This window comes from Abramis brama (assembly GCF_963993115.1).
Source record: "Abramis brama genome assembly, chromosome: 11".
NCBI lineage: Eukaryota > Metazoa > Chordata > Actinopteri > Cypriniformes > Leuciscidae > Abramis > Abramis brama.
The window spans coordinates 37,116,622-37,143,279 of NC_139973.1; the positions used below are offsets into that span (position 1 = coordinate 37,116,622).

The window sequence follows — 26,658 nt, forward strand, 5'->3', positions numbered from 1 at the left end:
ACATGGACCCCTCACAGAAGAATGAATGGGACAAATGCTGCGTTCACACCATGATGTAATAACCGTAATTTCGAGATGACAACAGGTGACGTTCTACTTGGAGCTGTTCACATCCTCAAACTCATTATTATGCATTTTAACACTGTCAATGCCTAAATGAATCTCCAGCACTAATGTGGTACAAGTAGTAACTCAGGAAATTCCCAGTTTACAAGTTGTAATTATGACATGACATGAACGCACCTAAACACAGACGAACCGTAAATCAGTAGAATATGGGTTATCCATAAGGATACTGGATATTTAATTGTACATGTTAATTTCTCCTATTTTGACATTTAGATTTGCAGTCACTTAACAATCAATCTTTAAAAACAAATAACTTACTAACTCAGTTAAAGGTCACATTTAGCAAATATCAAAATGAATATCCACTTTGCATACTGTGCATTACAATGTTTGATTATGTGATAAAATTAATAATAAAATTAATTGATAAAATCTATTTTTGACCAAATAGAACAGCATTTTAATAACCGGCCATTTATAGGATATCAGCCAATAAATCAATTATGATAAAAAATTATTATTATCACAATTGATACTCAATATAGTGGCCCATGTTGGAAAATCCAGCTTATGCTGGTTACTATAGCTGGTCTAAGCTGTTCATCTGCTGGTCTAAAGCCATCATATTCAAAAACACAACTTCTAGCTTAAGCTGGACTTTCCAGTCTTGTATTTCAGTTAAAGGAAACAACTACCATTTTGATAGAGACACGAGTCACACAACCTACTTTTTCCTCTAGAAAGCACACATCACTGGCTGTTTCAAAAAAGCAGATGATCCCTGCAATTCTGTCAACGCCAATTTCCTGTTTCAACAAGTACTACAAAAGCTGTGCTTGCTTTAAAGGTCTTTAAATAAACTCAACAAGACACTTCTATTAATGATCCAAACCAGGGGAATGAATGGCATTCTGTCCCTTTTCATAAACTCAACACAAAAACATAGTTTCTGAGAACGTCTGACCTTCGGCGGCATCCTTAATATTTTACAAACAAGCGTAAAATTAGGGGGCTCTCAGTTTCCAAACACTCGGTCAACTCAAAAGGTTCCGAATTACACAGCGCTTTTAGGCTGAGGCGGAACTGAAGATGTTTTCTTCTTCACGCTTTGTGTCCAAAATGATACAGACTGATTATATCTCCTTTGAAAATGAAATTGCCTTTATAAGCATACCGCATTTGTGTTTGACAAACCTCCGCCGTGAATCTCAGCGAAATATCCTGCTTTCAAATCAGTCTGCCCTTTGTTAGGTAATCTGCTTTTCTCTCGCGAGCACACTCCGTCTCTTCTCTTCTGTGCTTTTTTACATACAATAGACAGGAGGGACGCATATGAAACAAACACATATGAGTGGTGACATTTCAAATGATATTAGAGTGATACTCAAGCAGGGAAAGCAATCAAAAAGGCTTTGGTGGAGGCAAGGCAGCATCACTGAAATTCACAAGCTAAAACATATTGCTTATTGTACATTCATGAATTAAAACCTAAATGCTGACCTAAAAGAAAGAAAACAAACAAAATAAAGACTTTCGGATATTCACTTGCATGATAAACAAGACAAGATGGAAAATTACGAAAGGCAAAGGCTAAGATTTTCAGGAGTTTCAGGGTCAAGCAAAAAGCATGAAATAGTTGACTCATTCTCAAACGCACCGGAGAACCTATGAATATTAAGGAAACGGTTTATTTGCTTCGGAAAGAGCAGTTTTTCATTTTTAATCTCATTCCGTCCCTTAGCGTCGGACCTAACAAAATCCAGTAAATTGTGGTGATGCGAACAGTGTATGATGTATACCGCAATTATTTGTTGATTTACAAAATGGCCGCCCAGTAATGAGGCAGGGCCGATGAGAGGCCCGGTCATACATCACTGTCTCTAACCCAGGAACGCCTTAGAGAGCCCAACCTCGCCCTCTTACACGCGTTATTTATCTCTTCTCCATCTCTGCACGCTTCGCATCATGAAATCTGAAGTTACGTTTGCAGTTCCAAGGCGTCAAAAAGTGTTTTCTTAACCACTGTGTCTATTTATTTATTTGTCTGGAACTTGGTGCCGCCCACGCTCCGTGTTTTAATTAATGTCAGGTTGACCTGAACGACACGCTTTGGCAGTTGGCAAAGTCGCTTAATGCCAGCCTGATTCTCTTCTCTACCCATTAGAGAGCGAGCGGGAAGGAAAGCGCAAAGAAAGAGACGAGTAAGCCCATTGTAGAGCACTAGCTTATGGTTTCTACTCTTTAATTGTATTATTAATTAATATTTTTTACTGTAATCTAACGTTGGCACTTACAGAGTGTGTTTGGTGTGTGTAGTCTTGAGAACAAGCCTTCTGTGTGCGTTTGAGAGCTTTTCTCGCAGCAAGATGTGTGATCAAAGCCAGAAGGAAGCCTGCTTCCGTTCTGTAAAAGTACAAGCTGTCTGTCATCTGTCCTTCATTCCCTCAAACAAAGCATGTTCTGCTGAACTGAACATATTCTGAGCTTTAACAAAGTAGAAACAGGAGCCTCTGTACTTCCTGTTTAGTGCAACAAATTTGCAAGAAATCACAAAAATGTACTCTGCTAGCGTACAAAGGTTTCCGCTCCAGGTTTCTGCTAGTCACACACTTTCTTTGGTTCTAATAGCCACAGGATTGGGTCATACATTGTCGTATTCAGTAAGATTGGCTCCTTTTCAACTCATAAGTGTGACTGTGAATTGAATTGGACACACCCCACAGGAAGCTGAACTGAAATTTGAATTGAAACGGCAAGAAGAGGATTTGCAATTATGGGTTAGGGTTAGCAATGCATCCTTGCAGAACAAAAGTACTAATTTGTTAGATAAAAAAATTGCCCAAACTAACCCCAAACAATTAAATGATAGTGAATGAACAGAATACACATTTGTTTAGATGGCATTGCAAGCTAATCTATCTATCTATCTATCTATCTATCTTGTGTATATATATATATATATATATATATATATATACACACATATATATATGTATGATACAAAAAATCTCATATCTCATTATGTAAAATCTCATTATGTTTTGCCTTTTTTAAAACGCAAAACATAAACCAAGTTCTTCCCTCTATCACACTTGAGAATCATGATGGTCCCAATAGTCGTATTATGATTAACAGCGTGATGCATATGAAAGCTGAATGCCCTTCTTTTTTTTTTACACGACTCTGTACAGTCATTCAACCTAATGACTGCCATATCCCACCCACCAAGATTTATTAAAGCAATAGAGCCCATATTCAAATGACGGCAGCACGGCTAAGACACGCTGACATTATAATTTGCCATATATCACACAAGTGCATGAATATCATTACCAATTTATGAATGTGATTAAGGGGGGAATATTACTCTGGATTAAGTAGCCTGGTGCACAAGAGGGTAAATAAGTGTGTGAGTTTGATAGACAGGTGATGTTGACGGCATTTTTCCATTTACTTCGTATATCTGAAGATTATCTATCATAATTTATTTAGAGAGCTTTTACACAGAGGGCCCTGTTTACAGGAAGGAGGTCAAACACTCATACATATGTACGTACGCACAAACAAAATGCTTCATAAAGACACCACGACTAGACAGATGATATTTCATAAACAAAGGGCTTTTAAGAATATAATGTGCCTGAAGGAATGCTATGGGACTGTACGACAGCTCAGTCAATCACATGAGCTTTGGTTCAAACAATAACACCCACAGCACATCTATTGATCTCATGACGTATCTTCCTTAAGGGGACCGTCAATTTCACACAAAATAAACCACATCTCCGCTAATTATGGACCCTTTTCATTTTAGGGTGTTCACAGGAGGCAAAGGGGGGCAAAGTTTTATAAAACTAAACTTTTATAGTGGTGGACCGAAACTACAACAAATAAAAATTTTGCATTCTCATTTGCTCCGAAACATAGGCAGAGCGTGTGTAAGGCTGGGCGAGGTTTAGCTTTCCCCTGGCCACATGGTCTTGGGCCAAAAAATTTCCCCAAATCAGATAGAAAATGCTTTTGCACAATTCAAATGAATCTATTACGACTGTCACAAATAGAGAGAAAATGGAAATGAGATGAAAAGTGTTGATTATGGCATTAAATTTAGATCTGCTCATGTTGCATCATATTTTATTTGTATTTTTAGTTTTCACAGCGTTGCGCATTATAACCAATCACACACAATTATGTTGAGCTTAAGAATGCAATAGCCAATCAGAGGCGTTCAGATTAGTTATCGCTGAAACAGCAGTGGTTTGTTCAGAGCTCACTGACTGAACTCTGCACTCTCGCGAATTCTCTCATCATAAACAACACAGTCCATGTACCTATGATGCAAGTAAGAAATTTCCCAGTGTACACAGCTTCGTTGATTATAACGGGAGTTTTTTTGAGAGTGCTCAAACTCTTGATCGACTAAAGTCAGTGATAATGTTCTTTGATAATGTAAATGTTCTTTGTTTAGGATGCTTCAGGCCTTTCATGTTCAAAATTACAACAGAGACAGACTTGTAATTTCATTACAAATTGATCCTCTATTTCCCCTGTATTTTTCTTCAAAGCTAAACTTGATTACCAAAAATAATAGCTCATAATGAGAATGTCAAGGGCTGACAGCAGCTTTTTAAGTGAAGGTATCACTTGCCATTTTTTTAAGTAAATGCATCCTTTTTATTCTTGCTAATTAGGCTTCTTCCCGCTGCGGTGATGTGCCTGTGTTCCCTGTGACAGCGCGACACAAGAGCGAGGGTGGTCCCGGCACAAAAGGTGTTACGTGGGTGACAGCGGCACATTTTTAAAGTGCTTACTCTCCGCATGTGACCCAGCTGAGATGTGCACCTGTGTGAAGGAGCGCGAGCGCTTCCGACGAGTTCACAACATCGCATCATCTCAAGGCCTCTTCATTAAAGCATCCAAACCATTCAGCCTAATTAATCTTTTCAGTGCACTTCACTTCTCTCCAGATAAGCCCTTTCTGTTTGTTTCCCCGCATTGATAATCAGGCAAATTTCCAGTTACAGTGGCAACATGTTCCTCTTACCGAGCCCCACGGGTCATTTTAGCGAAACTGCAGATGCCTGCAGAAAAGAAAAAAAACGAGAGATAACTAAACACATTTTATTAAGGTTGAAGCTAAGGGCAAAGAGCTCCTGGAGGATACGACATAAATAAATACACGTAGTAGTCCTCCACACCGACTATTTACCAACCGCATTACCTTCAGCGAAATCTCATCATCACCGAGAGCCATGAAGCGTCACGGGGGGCCGTTTGATAATTACTAGATGGATCCTCCATAGCCGACTCCAGCCACAGAGTACGGAGCGCGCATTACAGGTCTGATAAATGTCCGCAGGTCTCCTTCTGTTACAGCTGCATTAATAGTTAACAGCTCAGTAAAAATCAATCAGTGCATTATCTAGCCTGCCTCCTGAGATGGGCTCAGTATGTTTAATATATTTGCCACCATGTTTAATATATCGCATTCATAATCGGCTCCTTTCCTTATGGTCCCCTCACTATGGTTGAGTTACTGGCGCACCAGCGCTGCAAATGAGCTCGTAAAAGAGGAGAGGAAGCAATAGAGAACATCTTCTCCGTCGTCCTGTATTTATCTCTCTCCTTCAGCCGTTCTAATACAGATCTGCACTGTTGTTGTGAACTGACAAAGGCAACGTACGTAACACAGTAGTCACTCCTCTTTTTGAGCTCTCAATGTCGTTCTGTGCACATATGATTTGGGGTTACACTTTATTTTGAGGTGTCCTTGTTACAATGTAATAAATTTAAGTACAGAGTAATAATAATTAACTAAATGTACTTACTATAGGGTTAGGGTTAGGATTATTAGGGTTTGGTTTAGGGTTAGTTGCATGGTCTGTAATTGTGCATCATTTATAATTATTACAACAGTAACTGCATGTAATGTGCAACAAGGACACTGTGAAATAAAGTGTTACCTATTTTGGTTATTTACCAGCTTGACAACCATATTCTACAACAAGCTCGCTCAAAAATGAACGCAAAAATTAAAACGGCAAACAAATTAACGACTGCAAATAGTGTGTTAAGAACCAAACTGCACAACTAGCTGTTGAGGTAGTGACTCTCTTTTGGATACTCACAGATCGTCTAAGCTGTGCCTCTACTAACTAACTACTTTCATTGAATATACTTTGCTGTACAAGTCAAGAGTATGGGTGCAATGGTGCAAAATTCAAAATTCAAAAAAAAAATATAATAATAATAATAATAAATAATAATAATAGTTAATACCAATCTGCAGTATTGGTACCAACTGTAATTATATATTAATATTGTATAAAAAATATTTATAAAATTAGTAAAAAGTATGTACATACATTTTAATATACACATTTTATAAATAAATGTACATATTTTTATAACCATAATTAAATATTTAGTTTAGCAACAATGCATTAAATATGTCATTAAAAGTGACAGTAAATACATGTATAATGTTACAAATAAATTATGTTATTTTGATTTATTAAAAAATATATATTAAGCAGCACAACCGTTTTCAACATTGATAATAATAAATGTTTGCAGCAAATAATAAATGAGCAGCAAATCAGCATATTTGAATGATTTCTGAATGATCACATGACACTGAAGACTACAGTGATGATGCTGAAAATTCACACAAGAAAAAAATTTATTTGAAAATATATTAAAATAATAAAAACAAATTAAATAATATTTCACAATATATTACAGTTTTTTTACTGTATTTTTAAAAACCTTACAGTGTGTGTGTGTGTGTGTGTGTGTGTGTGTGTGTGTGTGTGTGTGTGTGTGTGTGTGTGTGCGTGTGTGTGTGTGTGTGTGTGTGTGTAGTGAACAGAAAAGTGAAGAAAGTGAGCACAAGAGAGCATTAGCATTTGACAACACTGGCAACAATCAGTCTCTTCAGCAAATTTCAGATTTGTGTTTACGGCACTGCTGCTAAGCCCATTTTCACGGTGGGCTCAAAACCACAACTTATCGACGTTCTATTTAAGTTGACAATGGCCGGGGAAAGCATCTCACTACGGAGACAGCAAAAAAAAAAAAAAACAGCTTGAACGCTGGGGCCACCACTAAAAATATCACCCAATTATCCTCACAGCCCTAATATCATTCAGGAACTAAAGAGGATTGCTTTTCGCCGGGGCCTTTCACTTTGTTCTTGAAGAACAAAAGCCTATCAAACTCACCAACCCTTCAAATAACCATATGTATCCAGAGCTCATTCAAAGCCACTGCTCTTTCTCATGCAAAACTCTCCATCCACGCTGACACAAATATATTTCTGAAGACTGTTTGATATGATAATTAATTTGCACCTTATAGAAAACCAAAGTCTACACTCCAGGGAGAAAAAAAAGCAAGATGGGAAAGGGTGAAAAAAACACGTTTCATTACCAATATGAGCTCTTTATATGAAAAGGATGTTACGTAACTCTCAGTGGGGGTGATTGAAGTTACAAGAGGCCATACCGGCGACACCAGACGACCGTGGGACAGAGAATCCAATCTATTATGGCATCTGATGACAGAGAATATTCCAAATCGATCTTACTCTATCGTCCCGCCGTCTACTCGCCCCTTCGGCTAGATGACACGTAATACTGGGCTTGAGGAATGCAAGACCTGAGCGCAAAGCAGAGGAACGCTCAATCAACTAAGCAGTCGAGACTGAGGGATACTGGATGGCAAAGAGGTCTGCTGTTGCGCTGCTCATTCACAAGAGACGAAGCCTTTATCGATTTCTACTGCAGGCCTCGTTCTCATCATTAGAGAACATTACTGATCTAAAGAGGACCCCTGACCGCACTATTGGTTAATGACTGCTTAAAACACAGTAGATGGCCTCAGTAAAGTGGTGTGATCGCAGAGTGGATTTCACAAAACCTGTCAAGAAAATGTGCAGGTCATATTTTACCCCAAATCAAAGAAAATATGTACCATTAGGATTAGTGGCTTGCATTGCATTTTTTGGATTACATTCATGCCAATTAAGTACATTACTGTAGTGACAAATTACTTAAACTAATTTTCATTACCATAAAAACACAAGTTATTATTAAATATCATTTATCCTGATTTTATTTATTTTTTTACACTTTTTGTCATTTTTATAGTCATGGGGAATTTAATTTAGAACAATGAGAACTGCAAACAAACTACAGCATGGAAAATGTCCAGACAATAATAAGACAGTAATATATATATTATTATTATTTACGGTATTACGGTGACATAAAATTTGGAAAGTGCTATAATGTCATAATGTACTATAAGGGGCTAATTTTAACGATCTGACACGCAAGTATCAAACGCGAAACGCAAGTAACTTTGTGGGCGGATCTTGGGCGCTGTTGCTATTATACCGGCGGGATAAATGACTCTTGCGCCCGACGTAAATCTAAAATGGTTTGGTTTGGTTCATTATTCATAGGTGTGGTTTGGGTGTAACGTGCAATAAACAAATCAGAGCATCATCTCACATTCCCTTTAAGAGCAGACGCGCTTGTTCCATGGCGGATTCCTATTATAACGGCGGATTTGCCAGACGCACGCCAGGAGCGGTTCACAGCCGAGGAGACCGACGTTCTCGTCAGGGCCGTAAAACACAGAGAAGTGACATTGGGGATGGAGAAACCCACCCAAATTAGCTTCGGTTAAACAGGCGTATAAAAATTTGGGTAAATGTGTAAGCTAGATTTATGCCTATTTTTTCACATCTTCATGGACACCACAATGATTTCCCTCGTGTGTTAATATTTTTCCTTGTAATAATGTATGATTTGCAAAAATGAAAACTGCTGCTTCTGTGTAGATGAGAGAATCAAAGTTTATGCACGTTGTGCACACGCTATATTGATTATGGCCAAACATGCGCCCTTAAAATACTGCGCCACTGACTTTAGACTAGGTTTTTCCTGGTCTGTGGCGGAATTGTTTTCTAAACCTGCACAATAGCACCAGGGAATGTTTGCGCCGGAACACGCCTCCTCTTTGCGCTGAACCGCCCCGGGGAGCGCAAGTTCATTCCCTAATTTACCGACGTGCATCTGTGGAGGGAAAAGTCCGCTGTGCGCGGCTGCAAAATAGGAATGATACATGCGTCGGTGTACAAAGTCAATTGCGCTGGGTGCAAGATAGGGCCCAATGTCACAATGTAGCAATAATTGTCTAAAGGTTTCATTTTCTTTAAGCAAAACAATTTATTATTTTTCTTTTGATTTTGGGGTTAAATTGACCTTGAACTGTTGAAATGCCACCATTCAATCCCACCATTCAGTCAACCAGAACCAGAGAAATGTGTTTTGTTTGCACACAAATATAATCTAATCTTGTCATGGGCAAAATTACACACCAAACAGCAGTATTTACCTTATCTGACAGTTTAGGAAAATAACTAAACAAATATAACAGGTTATTTATTTCAAGTCATTTGTTGGAGTCTCACACTATTCTTTCTTTTCATGAACACAGACTCTACAGAAATGCTACACAATACGAAGCTAAATATAAAAAATCAATTCCACCTTATATTCCCTTTCTTTCTTTCTTTCTTTCTTTCTCTCTCTCTCTCTCTCTCTCTCTCTCTCTCTCTCTCTCAGATGTGAGACGTAGTACACTCTAAACCGCTTGCTTGGAATTATGTGAGGTAGTCTGAGTGAACTGGCTTAGGAAACCCTGCTCTAAAAGATCTGTCACAAAATCTTTGCTTAGTCTTCATCCCTAGAGAGACGTGTGGTTCTCCATTCCTATCACCGCTGCTCTCTGGTTTTAACCCCCTGTAGGAACTCCCTTTTGTGTTGCTAAAACATCTGTTCTGAACTGTTGGAAAAAAAGCTCTCTGTGAATGTGGATGTTTATATCGATCTCATATGTCCTCATTCATATTTCAGTCACTAAACCTCACAAAAGTGTTGCAATGCTATGAAACCTTCCTGAAGAAGTCTTGACCAACAACTAAGCCTGAAATGCTGGAACAAAGCATGTTGCAATCCAAATGCATAGTCACATGGAACCCTAAGGCAGACAACACATTAAACTTAGCATCTTCTTCCAAGTAGTGATTTAAACACACTTGCTCTATTTCACCAATAAAAATAGTTCCAAACAAAGCCACAGCAGAACAGTTTCCATCTCCCAGCAACACACAGTAGTGTTTCATTACTGAATGATTCAGCGTTTTCGAAAGAATCGAGCGAGTTAATGATTCAATGACGCATTCATAAAGACACTTAATTGTTTCATTCTTGAATGAATCAGTCGTTTGATCGAATTGGTTGAATGAATGAGTCACTTAATACACTTTCCACCACTTACTGGCAGTTCAGCTTCATTTTTAAAAGTATCGTTGAATTCATTCCAAAATTTAATTTGCATATTATTAAAATATATATTTAAAACATTCATCTCATAACAATTTATGCAGTTGTAATTTTGCAGTGTAAATGTATTCATGCCTCCTCTGAACTTCATTAAATAGTCTGTGTAGATGCATCTAAATACCACTTCAGATGCAGTTTGTGTGTTTCCTCTGCAGAGGAAAGAAGGATTTTGTTGATACTAAAATCATTTGTTTGGGAACAGGCCTTATTATTCTAATTAAATGTATTGATCAAATGTAAGAATTTGCCATAAAACATGAGCATACATTTAATGAGATTGCTGGGGGCTTTATAAAGTTAAAATAAAAAAATAAAAAGTTTAAATTAAATTTTTAATTTAAAACTTTAAATTTAAATTTAAATTAAAAACTTTAAATTAATTTAAGAAAGAAAATATCCAAAATATGCTAATTTAAAGGCAGGGTAGGCGATTTGTTCCAGAAACATTTGTTTGTTATGCGGGTTGAAAGCACAACCTGAAAGCAATCGCTGAGTTAGTCTAAATGTGTATTTATATGTATGTATACCATCTGTGGAAGGCGTAGGACCATAAAATGTTCAACCAATCATTGCATTCGGTCCTATGCTTTAGAAACTAGCTTGCTATTGCTAGCCTCTCCGAAATATACCTACCCTACTTTTATGTAAGCTAGTAGAACACTGATGAGAATATTGCTTCAGAATAAATAGCATTTACACCACCAAAAAAACAAAAAACAAAAAAGTTCCAGACAAGTAACTTTTTTTACTTGGACAAGAGAATGACCGATTTACTAGTTCGAAGGACAAGCACATATCAACGCTTAATGACAAGCCCTGTAACAAGACATCAAGTTTAACAATATATCTGAAGGTAACTGTCTTTGTTACCACTCAATGCAACAGCATGTGTTAAGTTTGACATGGCCAAGCATTCATGCCTCAAACAACTTGTGAACTAGAATAGAAGATTAAATGAGAAGGGCAGACAGGATGTATTTTCTTTTTTTTTACATTTTCCTTATAAAACTCTAGATCTGTTAGAGTGCCTTGTGGTAATTGAAATACTCTATATAAACCCACTTTATCTCAAATAAGAACACACATCACATTAATGATATCACTGCTTAAATATTTATTGATATGACTAGTAATATCATTCAGTAATATTAATTTGCCTTTATATGGTACTAATTTATTTAGCAGCCAGAAAAAGAAATGTGGGTTTAAAGCAAAAGTCTAAATGGTACCAATATTTCAATTATTTGAAATGAATACAATTATTCACTAACATATGTTATGTTAGTAAAATGAACAATGTTAAAGTAGATGTTTCAATTAAATAATATTCATTAAATGTTTAAAAAAGATTCATTTTTCAAATTTAGTCATACAATATTTATTTCATAAGTAATCACACAATTGCTAACAACCTCATTTCCAGAATATGGAATGTACCAACAATGGTGTTAGCGTGTTTCTTATTCATATTAACCTTTAACCAAAGCTGAGATAAGTTTCAATTGAATGATATCAAACCATCAGACAGCAGAAGATCAAAAATATTGAACATTTAGGTGATACGAGCACATAGACAGCACATTACTGAGCATATATGCTGAAAAAGTAACATGTTACAATTGCCCTCCTCTATAATCTATAGATATATAATCTATTTATCTTGTTATTTGTCTGTACGATATTGCAAATGTGGTATACACAGTGAGAGAAGACACATAAATATCAGAGGCTCTTTCTGGTTTACAGGGCAAATCGATTTCTGGTTGTACTATCCCATGAAGACTCTGGTTACCACTCATACTTTCACCCTGAGATCAGTGTCAGGCCAAAAATAGAAAAAGGTTCTAGCTTATTACCTCAGAATAGTGTGATTCACATTTTATAGCATGATCACATACTTCACTAGATCACATAAAATCCTCTGCGACCTACGTGGTAATGTTACAGAAAAGAAATGCGGTGAACTTTTAATAAGGACACCCATTTGATACTGATATCTCACCATTCCTCTTGCTATCTGAAAGAAAGAAAAACTCTGGATGAGACAGATCTGAAAGCAGAAAGGGTCACACCGGGCCCCCATCAAGTCCATTGCCCCGGGGCCCGAATTAAAAAGCTCTTTAAAAGCAAATTCACTCCACAATTACAGCATGTTCTATATTTCCACAAGACTAATGTCATCCGAGCTCTCACTTAAATAAATGAGTTATATAATTAACCATCAAATTAATTAACTTTACAAGTGGCACACTTCAGCAACTCTGGAGGGGGAAGAAGATTTGATTTGGTGAAACTGTGTCGAGCGACTGAGCGTCGTTCCTGTCAGCACTGACACGTGTGGGCCGCATTAACGTCCTGTGGATTTCGCTCATGGCGACACACTCAGAGGCGAGGTGATCATTAAACACATGAAGGACAGATCCGAGAAAGAGAGAGATATGCTTTGGGGGACAGCTCACTTCTTTCTCGAGTACTTTGATGATTCTTCAGAGAAATGAGCGAGTGAACACTTTGTCAAATGCTGCAATGGTGGCAATATGCAAGTGTCATCGTTCTCCTCCCATCGCAGAAGCTGCCTTACCTTTCCGAAGTGGGATGCCCGCTGAACTGGTAACGAAAACGGCACTAGACCCCACCAACATTTTCGGTTGCAGCTTTGGGTTAAACTGAACATTTTTGACAACTGAGAAAAGACTGTGCTTTTAGAGGTAAACCTTTGTAACTGACATCAAAGTAACTACGTGAAGTTTGTACTTATATTATCAATCTTGGCACATCAAGATATGACGCCACATTTTACCTGATGCCAAACTACACAGTTTCTTACCCCTATCCGTACCAAATACGACACAAGATTTAAGAGCTACTGTGAAGAGTGATTTTCAGTAGAGGTGAATTCCTGCTTTTGTGTGCAATTTCTTCAATACAAAACAAAAAGTTCACTTTACCTTCATGCCACTGTTTTCAGGCAATGACTTGCCCAGTGCCAAACCCACGCCATTGGCTGGACTGATGTTGTCTGACCCAGTCAAGTCACTCAAACAAAGTGCAATTCTGTTTGGTGCCTCTAATAGCGAAATGACAAACTTCACCTTTATATTTACTACTGTTCCTCTCACAAACCTATCAAACAGGATCGGAATATTTGGAAAATAGTGCACAAGTCATAAGGGCTAGTTTCAGATTACAGTTTATTTCGATGGTCCACTTTAGACATCATACTAACTTGGAGTATATTTGCAACTACAGTTGAAATCAAAACTTTTAATGATCTCTGCAGTCTCAAAATTATTCAACCCCCTGAATAGAATCCCTCACAACAGCACACATCTGCAAAACAGGTGTTCTCTCAAGCACAGCTGATGCATCTAATCAAGGGCTTCATTAGTTGCACCAGGTGTGCTTGAGCTAGAACACATGAAATATCTGAACTGGCTCGGTTTGTTGAGCTGAAAGTCTGTAAATGTTGCCAATAAAACTGATTTTCAATGGGGGTTGAATAATTTTGATTACAACTGTTCAAGTCAACTACCTCTCATTAGAGTATTAGTAGACTTTAGTAGACTGTTAGGTGTTAGGATTTGGGTTAGTAGAATAAGTTGACATGCAGTTGCAAAGTTACGTACAGTCAGCAAAATGTCTGTTGGGGGAGCATCACAATAAAGTGTTAGGTAAGAGATAATGTACATCCAGCCGGTGGTTCTCTCAAAATAAACGACAGGATGATGAGGACCCCGACGCGAAGCAGAGGCGAAGTTTACAACGCAAAGCTTATTACACGGCTACTTGCCACATAAGTAAATAATTAGATACAGAATATTTGATTAGGTCTTTAAACGCAAAGCTTCCGCAGAGAGAGCAGTTGCAGCGCGCCAAGTTCAAACTAAACGGACATTTAATACAGTATACAGTCATTCATATCACTTATTACACAGCATTTTGCCACATAAATAATTATGGGGATAAGATATATTGATTTCATATTAAACTGTTTTAAAGGAACACTTTGACTTTTTGGGACTTTGGCTTATTCACCATATCCCCCATAGTTAGATAAGTCCATACATACCTTTTTCATCTCCGTGCGTGCCGTAACTCTGTCTGACGCACCCACTGCTAGCCTAGCTTAGCACAAAGATTGGAGGTAAACGGCTACAGCTAGCATACTGCCTAGAGCCCTGCACGGGGCAAAACATCCAGCCCTAACCGAGACCTGGCCCGTGGTGTTCAAGCCCTAATCCGGCCCCAGCCCGAAAACGTCTGCAATTTTTCAGCCCGAACCCAACCCAACCCGAGACCAACATCAATATCACTTTGAGCTCTCTCTGACGCGCGCTGTTTCTGCTAGACGCCCACACAAGACGCACACACATACACACACACACGCTACTAGGTAGAATTTTATTCTAGGCCTCAAACATAACTACCACCACCGACAATTATGCCCACAAATATTAATACAGACTGTCCATTACAGAGAAGCATAAGCATGCAGTAGAGAATATTATATAGCCAATTGTGATCCAGCAGTAAATAAAGATTTATGGCCTACCTTTTTTGATGTCAAGTAACTTTACTGAAGAACAACGTTTCAAAGAACTCTTCGCCAACTGGCTAACGTTAAATAATAATAAAAATATAATAAAGAAAAAAAAAATCTGTTGAACTGAGTAGGTTCATTCACTGTTTATTTGTGATCGTTGTGAAGAAAAAGAATAGCATCCACTGTTGAAGGCTTCAGGCTCGGTAATCAAATCAAAACTCTTTCAAAATGCAGATTTTCCTGAAGTATTGGGAACTTTTAGTTCTCTGCATGGTCAACTGTCACCTAATGCACCTATTGCGTTGCATATTTATAATATTATCAATATAACAATATTCCATACAGTAGCCTGCGCTCTGCACGTATATTATGGGCACGATGAAAGGAGAAAAGCTAAATGAGCCGAGTCCGACCAAAGCCCAATCTGTAAAAAAAAGTAAATAAATAAATAAATTGCCCCGACTGCTCCCAATAAGTGACAAAATAATGGCAACATTTTCCTATTTACATGTTGTGATTTGTATAGTCACAGCGTGTACAAATAACATGGTCACATATTCTCAGAAGGCAAAGCACTGCTAACTTGGGCGGAGTGATTTGCTCGCAGCGCCTGACAAGCCCCGTGGTGAGGAGCAGAGTTCGCTCAGAATTGGAGTAAATCACTCCGCAGAAGTAACAGTGCTTCGTCTTCTGAGAATATAGTTCCCAGTATGTATACGGTTAAAAGATGGTTGTGTCTCATGTGACCTTGTTATTCGTACACGCTGTGACTATACAAATCACAACATGTAAATAGGAAAACGTTGGCGTTATTTTGTCACTTATTGGGAGCAGTATGCTAGCTGTAGCCGTTTACCTCCAGTCTTTGTGCTAAGCCAGGCTAGCGGTGGGTGCGTCAGACAGAGTTACGGCACGCACGGAGATGAAAAAGGTATGTATGGACTTATCTAACTCTGGGGGATAAGGTGAATAAGCTAAAGTCCCAAAAAGTCGAAGTGTTCCTTTAAAAGCGTACCTGTTTGTATCTCATAATCCAGCAGTGTACAAAACACAAAATGGCAGCAACTGCGTTTGTATGAAACAAGAGAACGAAAGTCCACGATAGTGGATAGCATAATTAAATAACTGTACACAAAATATTGATTCGAATGAGTTTTAATATTTTATTAGCTCACCAAACGCAAAACTTCCACGAAGAAAAACCGTTCCTAGCAGGCGTATATCACTGCTGACTTCAGTGACCCGGATGAGCCTGCATTATCCGTTTTGAGCGGTTGTTATCTGGGAATAACTTACCGCTGGATGCCGCTATTGACCAATCACAATCAAGTATTCCACAGAGCCATGTAATAATAGATATTAAAGGACAACTCCAGTGAAAAATGAACCTAGGGGTAATTAACACATGGTTACCGAGTCGATCGTTCCCTGGGATGCGTTTTCATGAAAATCAAATGTAAAGAGTTTTATCTTTAAAAACAGATTAGCTCATAACACTAGTATATGGGGCACAGAGTAAGTAAAAGTAAATCGCTAGTCAATACCACTAACAAGGCTCAAAATAGCCTCACACTAACACGGTAGCATAATGAAGGTCCCTACATGCAAACCGAAGCATTGAGAACTTTGTTAGTGTGCAGACAGTTTAATAAGAAGATCCATCTTGGAAAACAGTCTCAACTAATCGAGTCACGAACGCCGTGCTAAGTGAGCTTGTTGATAGGAATTACGTTTGTGAAATCTAACGTAGCACGGCGTTCGTGACTCGATTAGTTGAGACTGTTTTCCAAGATGGATCCTGTCTGTAAACGCGTAATGTACTGTCTTTATAAACTATCTTCTTACTAACCGTGTTAGTGTGAGGCTATTTTGAGCCTTGTTAGTGGTATTAACTAACGATTTACTTTTACTTACTCTGTGCCCCATATACTAGTGTTATGAGCTAATCTGTTTTTAAAGATAAAACTCTTTACATTCGATTTTCATGAAAACGCATCCCAGGGAACGATTGACTCGGTAACCATGTGTTAATTACCCCTAGGTTCATTTTTCACTGGAGTTGTCCTTTAAGCACATGGTCTACTACTCTAATGAAAGTTAGTTGACATGTACTTGCAAAGTTACCTACTGTATAGTGTTATGTCTACTAATTCTACTGTTAGTAGAATGTCTAAATTGAACCATTGAAATAAAGTGTTACCTAATTTTATTATGTTTTTAGAGAGCTTCATAGGCGGCTCCAAACCAGCAACTTTCACTGTATGCAAAAGAGCAGGCTAAACATCTTCTGCATGAAATTAAAATCTACTGTGTACTTACTAGACACTGCACACAGTAAATCAGTCTTTCTATCTCATATGTGATGGTAGTGTCAGTTACTAACGGTTTAATGTATCATAAAATGAAGGTTCAGATTGCTGATGGCCTCCCATCCACCATATTGCCGTTTTGCCCTTGAGCAAGTCAAACAACCCCAAGATGCTTCAGGCCTAAATAAAGACTGCTTTAGTGGGTGACGATGCATAACAAATCTCATTGTCCTTTATTTACTCAGTATAGCACTAACTTGATAAGCAATGCCTGTCATTTTATCACTGGTATTCTTTGTGATCTACGGAGGAATGAAAATGGAGGTGAAGAGTTTCACTGTGAAACTAATTATCTGTGATCAAATAAAAACTGTATTTATAGGTTTCTGTTAGAGACAGCAATACTCTACGTCAAATTTGCATATCGGAGTGATGTGATTACTCATTTTTACATAGATGACGTTAACATGAACTTCAGTTTAATGTTCTAAAATAACCTGCCTTTTTCAGCTCATTAAGAGAGGAAACTCCTGAATAATCCCACCACTATGTATCTTGCTCTTGACTGATGGAGGCAAAGATACAGTTTGACTAATCTTCCTTTGCATTGCAGGTTTGGAAAATTATTTTTGGTGCAAATTTGTATTCTCCTTGGCAAAACGAGGATGTTGCAATTATTAAAAGCCCTGTTCCCCAGGAGTCTGCATTTAAATCATGACACACCATTTAGCTTGTCATCTTTAGAGTCTGAAAAATACCCAACCTGTCTTACTAATTGGCCTTTGTGCGAATGTGTTTAATGCTCAAGACTTTGTGACGCAATCGGTGCCGTCAAAAACACACACAGCTTTGAAAATGTTCAATATTTTCCTTTCCAGAAATGAAAATAATATTGCTCTCATTTTCATCTCTACTGTGTGAGTTTGTCTCTGTGGATCATAATTGGCTCTAGTCCAGTGCTTTCATTCTCTTTACAGCCTTTGATAGACTGCAGCTTATAATGAATGACTTTTACAGTTGTTACCACTTCTGTTTGAGGAGGTCAGTGTGTGAATGTGCTTGACGACTGAAAAAGGGAGCGAACGAGAGATCAATCTGATATTTAGAGGTCACTTTGGGCAAATTCACTAAACAACTATAAGCCACTTCAGTGCACAATTTTTTTTTATCTTTTTCGGTAATCACACGCAATCCAGTTTAAACAAGAGCTGGTGTAAATGTTTACAACAAAACAATGTTATTTGAAATATATTAAACTTCAACTGTTACTGAAACAAAATAAACTTATTTCATTTCAGCTAGTTGCACATTTCTCGTTTAGTTTAATGATGCACTTAAATAACTAAAAATAAAATAAAAATGTATATAAAATATATAGACATTAAAAATCAAAAACTAATAAAAATGACAAAAACAAAATTACTAAAACTTTAACTAAAAATAAAAAAATATAAAATTGCAAACTAATTCAAAATATGAATAAAAACGATATAATGAAATAAGACTGCTTTAGTAAACAGCAGTGGAAAAATAGCCTAAAATATTGAACTAAAATTACCAAAGAACAAAGATTAAACTAAAACATTAAACTGTGGCCCAAATTTTTCTTTGCTCATATGTGACTCATGACAGTGTGAACGGCACAAACCACATCTGATCTTTTCAATTCCGATTTGTGCCGAATTCATGTGACTTTTACGTCACTCTAGAACAACATTCGTCACAATTCTGCTCTCATGGGAGTCGCTTCAGAAGATTTTACATACCCGAAATTATCAAGACTATTGCAAAAAGGACAGTGATGTGTCAGAGCTCACAAGTATTACAGTGACAGCTCTATATACAAGCAAAACAGAGGGCTCGTATCATACATTTTTAATCTCTTTTTCGACTCCTCGTTTTTGTTTTTTTAAATTGTCTGTGCATAAATTCTGCGACAGATCACACTATAATAAATAAACACGTAGACCTAATCACGTACTTTAATGTTCTCCGTGTTTTACTGTGCCTGCGTTTCGTCTTTTATCGCTCTTTTGGGCATGCGGGTCAGTTCAGGACCATGATCTGTTCACACTGGAATCTGATATTGGCCACATTTAATACAGCAATGTGAACAGCTATACAAAATAATCAGATCTGAGCAATCAATCGGAATTGAGCACTAAAGCTCGCAGTGTGAACGTAGACTAAATGAACCAAATACAAGTGAAAAATGGTCAATGTGGAATTCTGTGGTTTTTAAATGCATTTCTAAAGTCTATGTATATTCTTTCACAAACAATTAAAAATCATTAAGCATTTTGAAGCATGCCAGATCGCATACTCTGCTTCAACCTCCATCTCCCGCTCAGAACAGACCAGGAAGATTATGACACATTTGCATGAACACTAATTTTGGCTGTATTTACACCTTTACCTGATTTACATAATTCCATCAGCAATTCGAACGTTAAAACAACTCAGACAACACGCGCATATAACCAGCACTATCAGCGGGTGCAATTCATTCTTGTGAGCTCCCCTTAATCTTTAAAAGAGCAGTATAAGGTTTCAATTGCTGCAGGCAACTGTTAACAAGTAAACACCCCTCTCTGGTGCTGTGTCTCTCTGTCTCTCTCTCTCTCTCCATTTCCTCTGACACTGTGTGCCATTTACCGCTGTGTCCGCAGCAATAAAGACCAGTAGAGAAGGATGAGGGGAAATATCGAGATAGAAATCAGAAGATCCTATTATGTCTAACCCACTACAGATAGTGATGCATACAAACAACACACCAAGAGGCAAGAGGGCAACCAATAATTCAAAAAGTGACAGCAAATCACAGATACAATTCATCTTTCACTGGAGAAAGTCCGATTACACGGAAGGAAGACTCAAGGCAAACTAAAGTTGGACTATAGTCTCTAGGTTACTAAAATTGATACTTACTTGGTAAGTAGCCATGGAATAAGTCATGTCAGGTGGTCATTATAGCTAAATAAACCCTATCAGGAGGATACAAAACACAGATTACCCTATCATTTGCAATAAAGACCAGCTTACTGCACAAATTATCCCTTACATACTGGTTGTAAAAACAGTCGCCTTCCTCGAAGACAGCACTTCATGCAAGTGTGCATCTGTGCATATCTGTGTTTGTGTGTGGTTCTTGGATGAATGAGTGACAGGTGCTAAATGAGGTGTAAGAGGGATTGTGAATGTGCTGGAACGCCGGCAGACTTTGGAATCAAATCTCTCTCTGACACCTGCCAATCTAAAATCATTCTTATATCTCTTCAGAACGCTGTCAGAGTGCTGTTCCAGGATAAAATGCATCCAGAGGGATCTGGTTTACAGTATGCTCGTTTAAGCTGGAATGATGTCAAACACATTAGCCTGGGGACGACACTGATGCAGCACAAATGAAAATGTGCTAGTACTTCACCCTTCTCCGCACTACCTACGCAGACAAGCTCTTAAAAATAATGGTTCTTTGCAGCACCGTAAATTGAAAAAAGAGCCCTCTTCTTATCAAGAACTCTTTATATACTGTTCTATAAAAAAGGTCTTGATGTTAAATTATATGATTTTCAGATCAGAGTATTGGTTATTGGTTTCTAATGAGTTTCGCCACTGAAATGCTCTTCAGACTGCATAATTTACAGAATACTGACATAAGTTATTACTTTATGTCAATAGCATATATGAGAAAAAAACACTACTTTGGTGAGAATCCATCAATATTTTCTTTTTCTTAAAGGGATACTTCACCTCTGGAAAGATGAATGTGTATTTACAATGGGTCATTTATGTAGAAGAAATGTGAAATTATTTTTGAATCTGGAGCTTTCTAGACTGAGAAAAGCCAGAAAATGTATGTTTGGCTCATGTGGATGAAAGACAACAACTCCCAGAATGCACTTGCTTCGCTGCCCTACGAGGCCACTCCCAAGCCACGCCTACCGGTAAGAGAGCGCAGCAGTTAAACAACAAGGTCTCGACTCGAGTCTGCCCGGGATTTCGAGATCGCCCAAAATGTCCGGGATTCGGCTTTTGCGTTCTGTTTACTGTGGCGAGCAGGACGAGACTGAGGGCCGTGGGAGAACAATGAGAGGCCGGTGGCGTGATTACCGATGAGCAGGACGCGCTGCAGTCAAAGACGCACTGGTCTCGTATCTCTCACGGAGGAGCGGAAATTTTCTTAGCAATGTTAAAACGCACATCAACCGATCACTTGTTTAGCGTTCATGTAAACACTACATTCAGATTCACCAATCGGAATGAATTCAGTTAGATTGAAACAAAAGGTGTGCATGTAAACAATGAATGGCGAATGCAGAAAGCAAAAGCCGAATCCCGGACATTCTGGACGATCTCGACGGCCGGACATGTCCGGGAAAAAGAGGATGGTAACCCCTACTACTCAGCTTTCTCCACAGACAGATGCACAGAAAGATGCACAGAAAGATGCTAGCAGCCTGCTAGCTTAGCTTCCAAAGAAATTTGGCTGACACTATGTGTACATTCTGTGAGTGAGATCCCACCCTCTATGGGCGGGTTGAAAACTTGAGGGACAGCTCCTACTACTGGCTGTAGTCTTTAGCCTCTGGACAAAAAATCCTCAGATGACGCAAAATGACGATTTTTGCGTCATCGGAGGATTTTTCCCAGACAAAAAATACATAAATCTCTCATCTCAGGGGGATATGAGGGTAGAAAACACGATAATTCGAAAATACTAGCCTACAAGTTTTCTACTAATACAAAGCTCAATGCTAAATCCTGAAGTATCCCTTTAAAGTGCACATTTCAGTCAGAAATACCAGATCAAGATTTGAGGTGTAGGCCTATTCCTGACACTAGAAACATAGCAATGTGTCTTTCATCAATATCAACATTAGACTTTTTGGGTTATTGGACTATTTCTGTTAGCTTTTAATTGAATAAATAAAGAAATCCTTCATTATGGCCCATCACAATGATTCTGTTTCAATAGGAACTGTATCAACATAGTAAAGAAAACTATGCATCAAGCCTTTCTTAGGAACTTTAAGGGAAAAAACAAAGGCTGATATGCTATAATTGCAATTTAAGCATATATTGCTCATAAAGGTCTGGGAAACTGAAAACCACACATCATGTTCTGTTCTGAGGAAAAGCTGTTTACTGAAGTTGAGTAATATTTACCTTAGTACTGTTATGATATTTAACACTTAAAATAATAAATATATGTTATGTCATGGTAACGTCAATGGTACTTTCACTTTCAGTGCTTTAGTGTTGAGTGTTACGATAGTCCTTGTGGCGGAAAGTGTCTTTTACCTGCAGTCGAATTCATGCACGAGCAGATTATGAAGTCAATACCTTCTTCGTCGCTGGCAAAAGATGCTTTTCAACGTTTTGTTTAATGGACTGTATGCAAATATCCACCTCATCCATCTCTCTTTGTTGTCTTTGCTTTCGAGTATCTCCTTACTTTGAGAGAAATGCTCCAAGCGAGTCAGTGAGCTGTTCGAATAAATCGCGAACCGATTCAGACCTTTTCAAATTCACTGCAGAGAATCGACTCAAAAGAGATTCATTCACGAAAATCACTTTAAGTTCTTCTGATCCTAAACGCCCAAAGAAGACACTGCCTTTTGTGTTGTGTGATTGAACATGAAGAAATGGCAAACATAGTTAGAATAGTAAGGTAGAATGAGTTCAGCTAATTGACTGATTTCTGTTTATGGAGCTGGCAGCGCAGTTTTTCTTTTTAACACTTGTTGCCAGATGTATGCCTACGTTATGTTTTCTGACTGAAAAATTGGATTGAGCAAAATATTTACTACAGGACTACCAGTCATATTTATTGTGTAATGTATCTCTAAACATATAATTTATTCCATAGTATTCAATAGTCTTACAAAATGAATTTGAGGACACAAAATGACTTTTTAAATTCATTTTAAATTCAAAACATAAATTCATAATAGGCGTATAACACATAATAATAAATCCAAAATATAAAATATACAATCCTCATCCCTGCAATACAAAACTGCAGCTTCAATGTTTGTGTCATTTTAATTCAGCTAAGGTCACGGCGTATCAAGTTCTATGGTCACAAATCTTCATGTCATACAAATTCACAGGTCAGATTTGATCAAACTTGAACTTTGTTATGCAGCGAAATGCAATGAGCTTGTATATGTATATGAGCTTGTTTCCGGTCTTCGGCATTCACATGTATGAATGGAAGTCAACGGAATGGCCGCTCCTTAATCGCGAGGGAATGTACAGTACTAACTGCATTTAAATTCATCGCTTGACTTGAGCAAATCTAGGTGGCGCAATGTCCACCCCATCTCCCACATAGTGCCTACCCTGCTTAAGGTGATCTTTCCTTATTAGCTGATGTAACATCTCAGGTGAGGCTGATTTTCTTGCAGTAGTCTAGTCACAAATTGTGTAAACAAGCCCGGCATCACGTGTCTCACGGAAGCCCCGACACCTGCCCTGACATTCCACTGAGACTCTGCAGAGGTTACAGCCTCTTCACTCACAGCAAAACAGCATGAGAATAGAGTGCATTTCGCCTGAAACGACTGCTCGCTGTGTGCATCACATTAGAGGCTCCTGATTGTGTGATAATGTTTGGTTCTGAATGTTTTTCAGCTATGAGTGCTTTGGGATCTAACCAAACAGCATAACCGTGACTCATCTGCTTTTATTAAGGTCAGTCGAAACATCCAAAAGACATAAATTCCTCCAAATGCTTTCCAAACCTAGTTTCCAACAGAGACCCCCACTGAGACACAGAGTCCTCGGCGCTCGAGGGTCAGGGGCATGAGAGATCATGAGACCTCCGGGTGAGCCGCCGCTGGACCCGTGATGTTCTGCCGAGGCAGCCAAATGGAGCAGCTGTTCTTTGTGTGCGAGTTGCTCAAAACCGCTAAAGCGTCCTCCCCTCCTCCTGCCCCCCACACGCGGTTAATTCTCCCTGGTGGCTGAACACGATGAGGCATCAGCAGAGAGAAAGAGAGGGACTCATCAGACGCGTAGCCTGGAGCAAATGAAATGCTCCCGACTCGGCCACAATCGATGACACCATCATCTCCTGCTCTAGATAATGATATCTGCGGTCGGGTGCATTAGAAAGAGCGAGCGTGTGGCTGTGTTTGCGTACGTGTGTGTAGTGACCTGGATATCTCTTTTACCTTCTGCTTTGTGATGCTGCGTAATCTAAGATTCACTAATGAGAAAATGTGCCCACTTCTTATTCATCTGTCAAGATGATCTTTCCATCCAATGTAATTGTTTAGTTTCTGCCTCAGACGCCCACATCCAATGTGCATTGCATACAAATCTGGAAGGCGCTTGCGATAATCACAAACTCCAGTCGGCAACGCATCATTTATAATTTTTATTATAGGCATGAATTTAGTCATTCATACTTTCATGATGTCATTTTCTATGTTAATTCGGATGGGGTGAACATTTGCAACAAATCCCTCCCTTTAACCATTTGTATTTCCTCTCGCTTACGATCACATCTTTCAGGTGTCAAAAGCTCTGCAACAATCTGCACTTTCCAAAACATTCACAAGAGCTAATTTTGCATGAAGCGATGGAAAAAAAAAAGGTGCATAATTTATGAAGAAACACTCAGCGATATATCAAAACTTCGGTGCCTAGTTTACACGTGGCAGCAATTAGCTACCTTGATGTGCAGCTAATAGAACATCTGTGAATGCTGGTGCACGCATACATGTCTGACATAAGGCGAGAAAATGAGCTGATGCCTGTCTGTATATTGTATACGCATGCAGAGAAAGAACATAGCGGAAAATGTTTTTCAGTACTAACTGCATTGCAACAGGTACCCAGAGGCTCAGTAAGAAGAATGAGGGAGAAATCAATGCAATATTAGCATCATAAGCGAACTGCATTGCAGTGAATTTATCATGGTTATGGAGAATTGTTGGGCATATCATAAAGTGAAGAACCCCTTAAAATCATAATGCCTCAAGTGCCGTATTGCTTTTAATACAAATATGATAATATTATAAAACAATGTTCAATAAAACGTTGCATTTATTACTAAAAGTGATGTAAAAACAGTTGTTCTGGAAAGTAATATACTTTTTTTTTTGCCTTCAGCAGAACCAAGAAAGTTTGAAAGCGAGATTATAGGGTGAGTAAATGACAGAATTATTATTTCCTTTTTTTAAATGACAGAATTGTTTTTACCGCTTCCAATCAAACTGTACTGCAGTCTGTACTTTCTTCTGCACTGGACGCACCTGTCACACCAAAACAAATGTATTGTGTGTGTAAAGCTCTTTCTGATCTGATTCTGATTCTTAAACTCATCCATTGAAATGTAGAGCCCCAGGCCCTGTTTACTCCTGGTATTAAGGCGTTTTAGTTGATCAGATCACAAGTAGACCTGGAAGACACATTCCTGTTTACACCTGATGTTTTAATCCGTATTTTTTGTCTGCTTTTAACCACTTCTGTCCTGATTTCTTGGAGGGGAGGATCTATGGGCAGGTAAATGTATGTTTTATTTCAGATGTTTCGATCTAATGGACAAAATAAGCTCACGCGATGTACATATGAACGTGCCCCGAGACAACAGAAAAACATACGGAGAGAATCAGCTTTCGTTTCTGCTCTGAAGACCGGCCGCAAGACCAGCCGAACGCTGTAAGTGTGTGTTAGAAATCAGGAATGGTGAGAGAACATTGTGCTTGGTACGTTTTTCATCTTCAAATCAAACTTGAGTCTATTTTAAATCCCGTCTGGCTAGCTCTTCCCATAATGTTTACACATTCACGAGTTCACACGTACATGAAATCAAATGTAGTATTTTAAGCGTATTTGGCATGCTATCCGGGGGAGGGCTCCGAGCTCGGAATTTGGCCCAAACCCAGAGTACTCCCCCTTTTACTGGGATAGAAACAAGCCGACAGTGAGGTGATGGGGTGGTGGAGGGATGCTGTGAAACTTGACATGAGACAGAGGTGAGGAAAGGCTTTATTTATACCGGCTTCCTCTTGTGCTGATTGGTTGATTACCTGAACGTGCTCCTCCCGAACTTTGTTACATAAAACTTCATTTAGTTCAGTAGACGGAGAGAAGACGGTCTTTTGTGGCTGTTCAAAAGCATTCGACCACATGAGCATCAAAACTATGAAGGCAATCCGGTAGAATGCGTTTTCGACTACCTGTGGTAAAACCTGTATTTAGCATCATCCACTTGTGATCTGATCGACCAAAACGCATTTAAACACCAGGTGGAAACAGGGCCTCAGATAACTGAACACACGTCCCCGTCCCTGTTGCAGAGCTGGAGACC

At 38.5% G+C, this 26,658-nt stretch overlaps 1 protein-coding gene across 5 annotated transcripts in view; it reads right to left on the minus strand.

Moving 5' to 3' along the window:
- The window catches only part of pcdh9 (protocadherin 9), a 262,609-nt gene that overhangs the window by 198,046 nt on the left and 37,905 nt on the right, over positions 1-26,658 (minus strand). The window lies entirely within an intron of this gene.